This window comes from Myotis yumanensis, unplaced genomic scaffold, assembly GCF_028538775.1.
Source record: "Myotis yumanensis isolate MYYU_CA2020_CCGP unplaced genomic scaffold, mMyoYum1.0.hap1 SCAF_15, whole genome shotgun sequence".
In the NCBI taxonomy this organism is placed as follows: domain Eukaryota; kingdom Metazoa; phylum Chordata; class Mammalia; order Chiroptera; family Vespertilionidae; genus Myotis; species Myotis yumanensis.
In genome coordinates this window covers 54039657-54052131 of record NW_027223766.1, presented here as the reverse complement: position 1 = coordinate 54052131, position 12475 = coordinate 54039657, and the positions used below count along the sequence as shown (strand labels likewise).

At 56.0% G+C, this 12475-nt stretch overlaps 1 protein-coding gene across 6 annotated transcripts in view; it reads right to left on the bottom strand.

Annotated features, from left to right (window-relative positions):
* MROH1 (maestro heat like repeat family member 1) overlaps nt 1–7067 on the bottom strand; it is a 40251-nt gene extending 33184 nt beyond the window's left edge. For 5 of the 6 annotated variants that reach the window (XM_070392540.1, XM_070392543.1, XM_070392546.1 and 2 more), the window contains exon 1: nt 7016–7067. The gene's annotated coding sequence lies outside the window, so the exon portion shown is untranslated. Of the gene's footprint in view, nt 1–6544; nt 6993–7015 lie in introns of those variants that run through there. The other variant, XM_070392542.1, reaches the window with a different exon arrangement.
* Between the last annotated feature and the right edge of the window lie 5408 nt (nt 7068–12475).

Genomic DNA, 12475 nt, shown 5'->3' with positions numbered 1-12475 from the left:
CAGGCGGGAAGACGCCGTGTGGCTGCGCACAGGCGGGAAGACGCCGCGTGTGGCTGCGCACAGGCGGGAAGACGCCGTGTGGCTGCGCACAGGAGGGAAGGCGCCGTGTGGCTGCGCACAGGCGGGAAGACGCCGTGTGGCTGCGCACAGGCGGGAAGACGCCGCGTGTGGCTGCGCATAGGAGGGAAGATGCGCACAGGCGGGAAGACGCCGTGTGGCTGCGCACAGGCGGGAAGACGCCGTGTGCCTGCGCACAGGCGGGAAGACGCCGTGTGGCTGCGCACAGGCGGGAAGACGCCGCGTGTGGCTGCGCACAGGCGGGAAGATGCGCACAGGCGGGAAGACGCCGTGTGGCTGCGCACAGGCGGGAAGACGCCGCGTGTGGCTGTGCATAGGAGGGAAGATGCGCACAGGCGGGAAGACGCCGTGTGGCTGCGCACAGGCGGGAAGACGCCGTGTGGCTGCGCACAGGCGGGAAGACGCGTGTGTGGCTGCGCACAGGCGGGAAGACGCGTGTGTGGCTGCGCACAGGCGGGAAGACGCCGTGTGGCTGCGCACAGGCGGGAAGACGCCGTGTGCCTGCGCACAGGCGGGAAGACGCCGTGTGGCTGCGCACAGGCGGGAAGACGCCGCGTGTGGCTGCGCACAGGCGGGAAGATGCGCACAGGCGGGAAGACGCCGTGTGGCTGCGCACAGGCGGGAAGACGCTTGTGTGGCTGCGCACAGGCGGGAAGACGCCGTGTGGCTGCGCACAGGCGGGAAGACGCCGTGTGCCTGCGCACAGGCGGGAAGACGCCGTGTGCCTGCGCACAGGCGGGAAGACGCCGTGTGGCTGCGCACAGGCGGGAAGAGGCAGCGTGGAGACCCACGTGACAGGGGAGCTGGGGAATCAAATACAGGAGAATCCAGTTCAAGATGGCAGATGAGTCCTACACATTCACCCGTACCATGACTCAGGGAAGTGACAGGAGAGGGGTGTGTTTTAAGAGAGTAAACTCACAAGAGCATTAGAAAACAAGAAAGATGAAATTAGCAGACCAGAAACTTCCAGGGATCCCAGGCGGACAGGAAGCCGATGGAGAAGACTGGTTTGAAGAGGATGGATCCACAGGGCGTTTCTGCTTTCTTCCTGGAAAGCAGCTGAACACCACAAGGAAAACAAGAAATAAAAATATGTATTCCCTTTGGGCAGAGCAAGGAGAAGGCATAACCTCAAACCCCACAAGGCTGAGGGCGGAAAAGCACCGTGGCTGTCAGGTGGTCGTGAGGCTCCTGAAAGGGCCACAGAACCCACTTCAAAAGGCAGGTACCCCTCACAGGGAACCTAATCCTGCGTTCCCAGACCTGGTCTAGTCCAGGAGGTGGGCAGCCCGTGCCTGAGCAGAGGCTTTGCCCTGTGAAAAGCCACAGCTGCCTGTCTCCAGTGCCTTCGACAAAACAAGGGCTAAACCAGCTCCAACTCACCCAGCTGGGAAGGCTTCTGGTAGGCGTGCGAAGGGCCATGCTCAGCCAACCAAAACAGGAGCAAACGAAAATAAGTCAGCATAAGAGACGTCAGCTCCCAGCCCCATGGGAGTAATGGGCCCAGTTCCTCCCAGCCAAACAACTGGAAAACTGGACAAAACAAATGGTGGTGGACATCAGGAGTGAAGGGCGAGGGACGGAGGTCACCCCAGCTCACCGCCGGGAGGGCCCGCTCAGGCTGAGCTGCCATCCCCCTGGGGCTGAGGAGGTGGCCTGGGCAGTCTCCGGAGGCCTAGGTCCTGCTGGCCTTTGCAGCTCTAGGACCAGAGAGAATTCCAGAGACCTGCACAGGGTCCCTGGTCACTCGGCTGTTATACTGGGCAGTGCGGGCAGCAGAATCGTGTTCCCAAGATGCCCAGTCTGTCCTCTCCAGAACCTGTGACTATGGTAGGTTTGGGGGCAAACGGGATCTAGCAGATGGAATGAAGGGTACAGACTGGGGTGGGGTTCCCCTGGACTATGTGGGTGAGTCCTTAGAAGCAGACAACCTATCCCAGCGGGGGAAGGAGAGGCCGGAGGAGGAGGCAGTCAAAGCCCTGCCAGGACTCAACCTTCCACGCCCGGCTTTGGGGATGGAGGGAGGAGGCTCCGCGCCAAGGCACGTGGGTGGCTCCAGGAGCTGGAAACATCCCTCAGCTTATAACCAGCCAGCAAACAGGGACTTCGGTCCTACACACACGAAGAACAAAATTCTACCAACAACCCAAAACAGTAGGAAAAGGATCCTCCCCGGAGCCCCCAGAAGGAACTTAGCCTGGTGAGATCCCTGGCAGACTACTGACCTCAAGGGCTTTAAGATAGTGTCTACCCAGCCAGTGTGGCTCAGTGGTTGGGCATCAACCTATGAATAGGAGCTCACCGTTGGATTCCCAGTCAGGACACATGCCCAGGTTGCAGACTGGATCCCCAGTGTGGGGGATACATGAGGCAGCAATCAATGATTCTCTCTCCCTCTCCCTTCCCCTCTGAAATCAATTTAAAAATTTTGTAAAAAAAGAAAAGATAATAAGTGTCTGCTGTTTAGGCAGTGATGTTTGTGGTTACTTGTTATAGCAGCCTTAGAAAACGAATACACCACCATGTTTGAGAAGAAACCCCCAGGCCAGGAGAGCCACCCAAACAGGTGAGCAGAAACAATCCCTTGAGCTCCTGGCAGCCAGAGAGGAAAACACCAGGACTCCCAGGGCAGCAGGAAGAGCACACACAAGAAATGTGCTTGCCCTGACCGGTTTGGCTCAGTGGATAGAGCGTCGGCCTGCGGACTCAAGGGTCCCAGGTTAGATTCCGGTCAAGGGCATGTACCTTGGCTGCGGGCACATCCCCAGTGGGGGGTGTGCAGGAGGCGGCTGATTGATGTTTTTCGCTCATCGAAGTTTCTAACTCTCTATCCCTCTCCCTTCCTCTCTGTAAAAAATCAAAAAAATATATTAAAAAAAAAAATAAAAAGAAATGTGCCTCTCCCTGGCCAGTGTAGCTCAGTTGGTTTGGCATCATCTTGTGCACTGAAAGGTTGCTGGTTTGATTCCAGGTCAGGGCACATGCCGGGTTGTGGGCTCGATCTCCAGTAGGGGGCATGCAGGAGGCAGCTGATGGATGTTTCTCACATTGATGTTTCTCTCTTTCTCTCTCCCTTCCTCTCTCTCTAAAAATCAATAAACTATTCTTTTAAAAATTAAATTAAAATAAAAAGGATTTGCCTGGGGTGTTTCATCTTGAAGAGTGTCTGCTGGTTTCTGTTCTAAAAGGGCTGCACTTAATAGCAGTCTCTGCAGGTACCACTCATGATCTCTGCCGCTCAAACTGATCATCACTGGGCCTGGTTGCGAAGAATAATGCAGAAAGGATATTCAAGTAGAACCTGACGACGTTTCGTGATTATTTCTGGAATTATGTGTTTCATCGTTCATAAGCTGATGGCCATTTATGAAAGATACTGGGAGTCAGAGGAAATCACCATGATTCAACCCGAATTGTTGGGGTGTTTCATTAACATGGATCAAATTGTTGCCTCAGTAAGGAAGGAACTGAAACTCAGGGTGGTCTTAAACCTGGACACCCTTGGGCCTTTTTAAAGTCTCTTGAGCATTTTTTAAGTAGAAATAAATTCTAGCTTTACAAAAAAAAAATATTTGCCTCAGTAAAGAATAAAATGAGTCCCACACTAAACACCATGGTCTTAGCTAACAAAGCGAAAAGCAGGCCTAGAAGGTCAAACCACTCCCAGGCGACTTAGCCACATCCCAGCACCAAGCTCAGGAATGACAGGAACATGAAACTATCCAACAGGGTAAAATAGCAACCTCTGACATTCAATAAAAATTACCAGGCATTCAAGAAGCAAATATACACCCAACCCATAACGAGGGTGAACCGGTCGATGCAAACTGACTGGAAATGATGCAGAGGAAAAGTTAATAGACAAGAACACGTAGATAGTTATTATAACTGCATCTCACATATTCAAGAAACCATGGGCAGCCTGGCCAGGCAGCACCTCAGTTGCTTAGAGCATCCTCCCGATATTCCAAGATTGAGGGTTCAATCCCTGGTCAGGGCACGTACAAGAATCAACCAATGAACACATAAATAAGTGGAACAACAAATCTCTCCCTCTCTCTCTCCCTGCCTCTCTCTCTCAAAAAGAAATCAATAAAATAAAAAATTTTTAAAGGAGTTTAAAAAAAAAAAAGAAGCCGTAGCCGGTTTGGCTCAGTGGATAGAGCATCGGCCTTCGGACTGAAGGGTCCCGGGTTCGATTCCGGTCAAGGGCATGTACCTTGGTTGCGGGCACGTCCCCAGTGTGGGGTGTGCAGGAGGCAGCTGATTGATGTTTCTAACTCTCTATCCCTCTCCCTTCCTCTCTGTAAAAAATCAATAAAATATATTTTTTTTTAAAAAAAGAAGAAGAAGAAGCCATAGTCAAAACTTGAATATGTTAACATGAAGTTAAAGTGGAAGGATGGAAAAGAAAAATGAAGCTGATACTAGTTATAAGAAAACTGAAGTGTCTACATTAATATCAGGCAAAGTAGATTTCAGAGACATACAATCCTAAACATTTATGCATCTAATCATAGAGCTTCAAGATACACAAAGCCAAAACTGATAAGAATACAAGGAGAAATACACAAATCCAAATTATAGTAGAGATTCCAACACTCCTCTCTTGATAAGACAGAGATAATGCCAACTCTACACAAATTCTTCCAGGAAAATGAAAAATAAGGGCTGCGGCCACAGCCCAGAGGCAGCCGGGAGTCTGTCTGGAGGGCTGGTGCGCTGGGAGCCTGGGAAGTCAGGACCCAGTTCTGGGTCAAGAGGACCCCCCCCACCCCCCACCCGCACCACCACCACCAGCAGGCCCTCCTGGCAGAGGCGAGCAGTCAACTCCCAGAATCGCCAAGAACCTGGGCTGTGGCTCAGGGCTCACAGCCCCGCCCCCGCCCCCAACACAAGCCACCAGGCAGCCCCCACAGCCAGGCCTGCAGCTCCATGAAGAAGCGCATTTCCCACTCGTCCAGCAGCCACAATTCCCTGAGCACAGAAGCCACAGGGCGCCCCCGGAGCCCCGACCTGGAGGGGGTCCCCACCTGGAGGGGGTCCCAACCTGGAGGAGGTCCCGACCTGGAGGGGGTCCCCACCTGGAGGGGGTCCCCACCTGGAGGAGGTCCCGACCTGGAGGGGGTCCCGACCTGGATGGGGTCCCAACCTGGAGGGGGTCCCCACCTGGAGGGGGTCCCGACCTGGATGGGGTCTCGACCTGGAGGGGGTCCCCACCTGGAGGGGGTCCCCACCTGGAGGATGTCCCCACCTGGAGGGGGTCCCCACCTGGAGGGGGTCCCCACCTGGAGGATGTCCCCACCTGGAGGGGGTCCCCACCTGGAGGAGGTCCCCACCTGGAGGGGGTCCCCACCTGGAGGAGGTCCCCACCTGGAGAGGGTCCCGACCTGGAGGGGGTCCCCACCTGGAGGAGGTCCCCACCCGGAGGAGGTCCCCATCTGGAGAGGGTCCCGACCTGGAGGAGGTCCCCACCTGGAGGGGGTCCCCACCCGGAGGGGGTCCGGACCTGGAGGAGGTCCCCACCCGGAGGGAGTCCCGACCCGGAGGGGGTCCCCACCCGGAGGGGGTCCCGACCCGAAGGGGGTCCCCACCCGGAGGGGGTCCCGACCCGGAGGGGGTCCCGACCCGGAGGGGATCCCCACCTGGAGGGGGTCCCGACCTGGAGAAGGTCCCCACCCGGAGGGGGTCCCGACCTGGAGGGGGTCCCCACCCGGAGGGGGTCCCGACCTGGATGGGGTCCCGACCTGGATGGGGTCCCGACCTGGAGGGGGTCCCCACCTGGAGGGGGTCCCGACCTGGATGGGGTCTCGACCTGGAGGGGGTCCCCACCCGGAGGGGGTCCCGACCTGGAGGGGGACCCCACCCGGAGGGGATCCCCACCTGGAGGGGGTCCCGACCTGGAGGGGGTCCCCAGAAGCTGGTGCAGGGGCCGCTGCGCACCCACAGGCAGCAGCCCCACCGCTCACCTGGGCCTCGGTGCCGGTCTCCTGCTCCAGGCGCCTGGGCCCCCCTCGGACACCGACACCCCAGGCGCCGGCACACAAGACGCCGTCCCAGAGCGGGGCCATCAGAGACGGGCTGGGCCACTGCCGTCCACTCGCGGACACACGCATGGGCTCCGCATCTCACACATGAGCACCCCCACGGGACCCCACGGGGACCCCCGAGGACACGCCGGGCGGCTCCGCTCCGGTCACTCCGCTGACCCCCCGGAGGAGAGCACCTGCCTGCTCCCTGGAGGCCGGGGCCGGGGCCGGGGCAGAGCGGGGACAGCACGGCCGGCGGGACTGCGGGTGCCCGGCCGCCCCGCTGCCTCCCTCCTGCGGCCGCCTCCTCCCCCGGCGCCCGACCGGCACCCCACGCCCTCTGCCCCCCTCCCCGCCGGCGAAGGGGGACCTCGGCGAGGCTGCAGGACCCAGAGCCCCAGTCCGGGCTCCCGCCCCGCGCGGCCGGCACTGACCCGCAGCCTCGTGACCGGCCAGCACCTGCCTGCCGGCCTCGCTCCCCTCCGCGTCGCAGGGAGAAGGGAGAGGACACCGGGCCCCGAGCTCGGGGCTCAGCTTCACACTCAGGTCCCCGAAGTCCCCTCGGGCAGCAGGACCGTGGACGCCAGGCCCCGGGCAGGCGACAGGCGCTGGGAGCACCGGTGTGAGGAAGCGGGCGGCGGCAGCGCCCGAGCCTCTCTTCCGGGTGGTGACGGGGCCACCAGGCCCCGCGGGACCTGGCGCACCTGAGGCCGGAGGGGGGCGGGCTCGGTCCCGCACACCCGGGACCTCCCCGCGCTCCCCGGTGACCTTGGGGAGGTGCCCCCCTGACCCGGCCTCCAGCGCGACCCGGACGAGGCGGCACCCCCAGCTCCCGGGCCCGGGCTTCCCCGAAGGGCGCCTCCCCGAGCCGGGGCCGAGGGCCCCGGTCCTCGCCCGCCGTTTACCTCAGGAGGAGCGGCCGCCGCGGCCCGGGTGCAGCCCTCCCGCCTTGCCGCGCGCGAGTGGGCGGGGCTTCATGTTGATCCCGCCTCTCGGCCGCTCTCCGCCAATCGAGGCCCGGCGAGCGGCGGCCCGGGCCCGCCCCCATACGATCTCTGCGCTCATTGGTGGGAGGCGCGTCCCTCTCGCTCTCTGCACCCCGCCCACCGAGCCCCAACCAGCAGCAGTGCGCAAACTCCGCCCCGCGCGCGGCCCCGCCCCGGCGGCCGGGGGCCTGGGCTCCTGACTGTTGGGCTCCATCGCGCGGGCACTGCGCAGGCGCGGGTTTCCTCCGTGCGGGACGCGGTCTCCTTGCTCACTCTGTTGTGCCCAGATTTCAAGATTCCCAAGAAACCACATCAGGGAGCCAATTCGATGTAAAAACATAAGAATCTGTATTCAAGCTAGCTAGCTTGGGCCCCCCATCCATATCAAGGTAAAACCAAATGGCTGAGCGCCCCAACCCCGCCCGAAGACCGGTTATATAGGGGGGGGGTTGGAGAAAGGGGAGGAGAAAGAACTGTGCTCTGCCGCCTGGGTGTGGCTAGCAGAGTAGGATGTGGCCCCCTACCCTGGGGCAACCTAGCCCTCGCCCTTTCATTCCCCCCTTTGTCTTGGAACTTCCGGCTCAATCATGAGACGGACTGATTCCACCGTTGCTAGAGGCCCGTACTGGGCATATTTTAACAAATGGTCTGGTGGAGGGGAAAGAAACCATTTTAGCTTTAACAATTTCTATTGAAATAGGATTTTTCTTCTTAAAATTCCTCCATGACTATCAAAAAGCCAAATCAAGATTAATTTATTTACTGTCCTGATGTTTGCATAAACACAACAAGAATGGTGATTGATTACCTTTGCTGGAATCTCATGGTTGAATCTTAATGTGCCCCGTAGGGCCAGGAAGCCACGCCATCCAGCTGCCATCAGGCCCGCCTGCAGTATCTGCTGAGTTAGGTGAATTCTTCACCTGTATTCCACCTGAGCCCACGCTCCAGGCTTTAAGGCCCATTTCAGTAGCTCTCCTACCCATTGCGGTCCAGAGTGTGTGGGGGTTTTGCAGGAACGTAGAGGCATTCCTACTGCTCCCCTTCTTACCAACCGCCAGTGATGGTAGGGCATTGGCCTGACACTCCAGCGCCAGCCATCTTCAGGGCTTCCAAGCAGGATACCAGGCTTTCTTCGTGGCATTCTTACTGGCTTCAAGTCTTTAGAGCTCAGATAGGGCTCTTTAAAACATGATACTCCAGTCAAAGTTTTCCGTTAATAAAATCACTATTAGGAACCGGTCTTATTGAATTTATGCAAAGAAATGTATTGCCATGTTAGCATTGCCAACTTTCGGAGGAATTACATAAGAAGGAAGACATAATGATCTACTCTAAGATTTGTTGACTTTCCTTGCTAATTCCTTTTAATTGTTGGCATTAAATTTTCTTTCTATGCATAACCATGCCTTAGACCTTCTATTCTAAACAGGCTGTTTTTCAGACTACCCCTGACATGGGCATGGTCATAAAGGCCTGCAAGCAGTATACAGGCTGCCAACTGTTAGCTGTCTCTCAACAGAGACCAAAACCTGATGGGCACTGTTCCCTGCCCAGGTGGGCACCTGCCCTCTTGGCAGCTAGGCACCTTTTACTTTTTGGGGTTCACCCCACATAGTATCCTTCCAGGACAGCCAACATACATTCAAACCTGCAAGAGAATTAAAGGTTAATATAACACATTAATACAATGAAACATAATATAGGCATCATGGCCGCTTTAGGCAGCCACATCTTCTGCTACTAAATATGTGATACTAAAGTCTATTTTTTGACCTTCCTATGAATTGTCCTTGTCTCTTTGGAGCCATGTCCATGAAGATGCAGGTATTATCTAAGTCTATTTAATGTTACTAGGATCGGGCAGGTCGAGCATGCCATAGTAGGTTGCGTTGATCTCGATCGATGCTCCATTTGGTAATGAAGTCTTTCCGGATCATGGATGGGTCCGCTGACCGGACGTGGGTGTGATGGACCCAGGTCGCACGTGCAGGGCTGCCAGGGCCTCGTCTATGGCAGACAGTTAGTCAGGCAGCAGGTCCAGGAGACAGGTGGCCAGAAACACACCTCCGACAAAGCAGCTTACCAGGCTCAGGACTTTCTGGCAGAAGGCTGAGGCTTCCGGGCTGGCTCCCGGTCGGCGCAGCACACAGATGGGCACCAGACTGCAGATGAGCATGAGCACCAGCAGGAGCACCAGGGCCTCTAATTTCACTTCCAGGCCCACAGGCAGTGGGGGAGCCGAGGCTACTGCCTCTGGGCGACACACCAGGAGCTCTGGTTCTCCCCAGGGCCCCATGGTGGCCGGCTGCTCCAGTGACTCTCAGACCTCGCGAGGGTTTTACTCCATGGCCCTCACCAGGTTCAGCAACCAGGCCTCTTTCAAGGGAGTGCGCTAGGACCAAACCTTTTATCAGCTTCATTCCCGCTTATCTTTATAGATTTTAAGGCCCATTAAGTCTTTGCCTCGGGGAACTGAGCCCCATCCTTAAATGTTATTAGAAAAGCCACAAAATACCTTTTAAATTACCCCAGAATTCTAAAATTTTAACCCAGCACAGAATATTACATAGAAAATCAAAGTTCCCAGTAAACAACAGAGATGCTTATAAACATCAAATAAACATTTACACTTACACCTTTTTAGTGAACAAGTATTTTTACAGCCTTGGGCTCTTGAGCAGATAACAGGAACACCACCCGAGTCCCCTGATTGGGGGCCTGACAGGAACAGATGTGAGGGTCTTCCCTTTCCCACATCTCAGGACAGGATTCTTGACCTATGTCTTATTTAGATAGAAATGGTATTTATCACAAACAAACAAACAAATCCAAAACCAAGAAAATCAAGGCCAGAAGTACCCTCTGATGTTTTAGGGGTACCAAGGAAGGAGAAGTTAGGCAGTGTCCAGTCCTTCTCACAATCCACCAGTGACCAGTCCCAGCTCACTGGTTTATCATTTATTTATATTAAAGCCATGCCTTCCAGTTAGAACTCTTGGTCTTAATTTTTAGGTTTTATGTAAGAGACATAGAAATTTTCAAAATGCAATGTTTAAAGATAAAGTCTATCTGTAATAAAGCGAAAATAAGCCCTAAGCTCCAGTTAGCATTGTTAGGCATGCCCATGAAATTAGCGGTACCCAGGAAATAAACGCTTGGGAGCCATTTTTGCCATTTTTTTTCCCATTTCATCTGATATCCAAAATATACCAGGTTACATAGCCAACCGGCTTTCTATTCCGACCAGCACCCTCTTGTGTTGCTCCTTGGCTGCCTCAGGCCAGGTCACTTGGTGCAGCCTCAGAATGGAAAACGCATCGACATCCAGGACTAATGTCAGCATTTTATCAGAATTTACCTTTTCTACCTGAAATAATTGTACTTTAGAAATTGGATTACTGCTATCAGTTCCTTTTAAAGACTTGGTTATAACCTTTAATTGTCTTTAGTTTAAGGAAAGCAGGGTTTTCTAGATTTAAGAGATTAGTTTAAAAATAAATCCGCGAAGCAAGCACGCTTGCAGCCTTAGAAAACTTTGCCTTAAAGCTCCACCCCCGACTAAATCAGAGGGCGGGGCCTTTGCTGTTTCAAGATGGCGGCCCCCAGGGGCACGGCAATCCATGTGGCCAACATGGCGGCAGCCAAGTTATGCAGCTTCTAAACTGTTCTCTGATAGCAATACTAGTAGAAAGCTGATTTCAAAGGAGTCACCTCTTGGCCGCTTGAATGTTGGTTGGCAAGAGGTGTAGCCATTGAAATGCAAATTAACATTTCTAAAGATGACTGCAGGCGGAATTGGACCACCTGCATGCTAGGGAAAGGGCGTGTCTGCCCTGCTCTCCACCAAAAAAAGGTGTAACTTCAGACTTAAAAAAGATTTTAAACTTTTAGCTGGTAAGTTAAACATTCAGTTCTTTAGATTTTTCATCAGGTAAACTAGAGCAAACCATTTCTTTATCTCCAATGGGCTCTGGAAAACCACATTCGAGTCCCGTAAACAGACTCTGGCCCCTCTGGTCTTTTTTTTTTTTTTTTTTTCCTTCTTTCAGATGTAAATTGATTACATTTCCCAGGACCATCCCTTCAAGACCAAAATAGTCCTGGGCCTCTACTCTGCATACAGCAAAAGTCCGGCCCAGCCCAAAACTATGCTCATTCGTTTTTAAACTGGCCCTTCTCCCTTTACACGTGCACAGAAATCCCGGATGCATTTTAAAACTTTTACATTTTTAGCTGGGGCGATCTCCATGGGAAGAGGCCAGCTCGCGCGGCCGCCGCCGCCGCTAGGTGTCCGGCCCTCAGGCTCCGCGGGGGACCCTTCCCAGACCTTCCCCCGGACCCGACGCTGCCGGGGGCCTCGCTGCTCCGGCATCCCGCAAGCGACCCGCCGGCCTTGCTCCCCTGTGCTCCGCCCAGCTCCACTCGCTCGACACAAGCCCCCAGGGGTCAACACCCTGCCGCCGCCACCGCGGCCATGCTCCGCGAACGAGCTTGTCCGCGCCCGGCCCGAGCCTCCAGGGCCGCCCCCCGAAGGCGCGCCACCGCTCAAGGTGCTGAGCGCAGGCTGCGGGGCTCGGGCTGCCCGGGCTGCCGCCGCCTCTCCCGGCCTCCGGCCTCTTCCAGGCCACGCCGCTCGGGCTCTGGCTCCGGCCCAGCGCCTGCCGCCGACCGGGCCGGAGGCCGAGCCTCCAGGGCCGCCGGCGCCGCAGCCGAGCCACCCGGCCCGCGGCGTGGCCGGGCTCCGGGGCAGCCGCGCGCCGCTCCCGCACGCCTGCCCCCGGCTGCAGAGCAAGCGGCTCCCGGGGCCCCAGGCACAGTGACACCCGATCACCCTCCCTGCCTGGGAGGCGCGCGGGCGGGCAGGGACCTCTCCCCTGCTTCCACATTCACATATTTTCACCAGATATTTATTCAGAATAACTTCCCAAAGTGAGTCCACACAAAACAAAAACACAGACAACAGGGCCCGAAACAGCCTTCCAATTCCATGGAAGAAACAGACGGCGGCATTATGCCAAACCTTTTCAGATTGGGATTTCTACAGACCCCTCGACCTCGGGAGCAAAGCTACCAATACAGATGGCGAAGCTACTCGCCTACAGATCCCCGACCTCGGGAGCAAAGCTACCAATACAGATGGAGGATCGAGGCGTCCCCCGACTCCTCCCGCCCTTTGACCTCCATGTGCGTCCACGGTCAATGTGGGCGAATACAGATTTCAGAAGTGAGCTCACACAGAACAGACAAACATAATACAGACACTTACCGCGGTCATGCAGATTCTACGAATTGGGGAAGTCCCTACATGGTCTTGGGAACCCCGGGCGAGCCCCCAAATGTTGTGCCCAGATTTCAAGATTCCCAAGAAACCACATC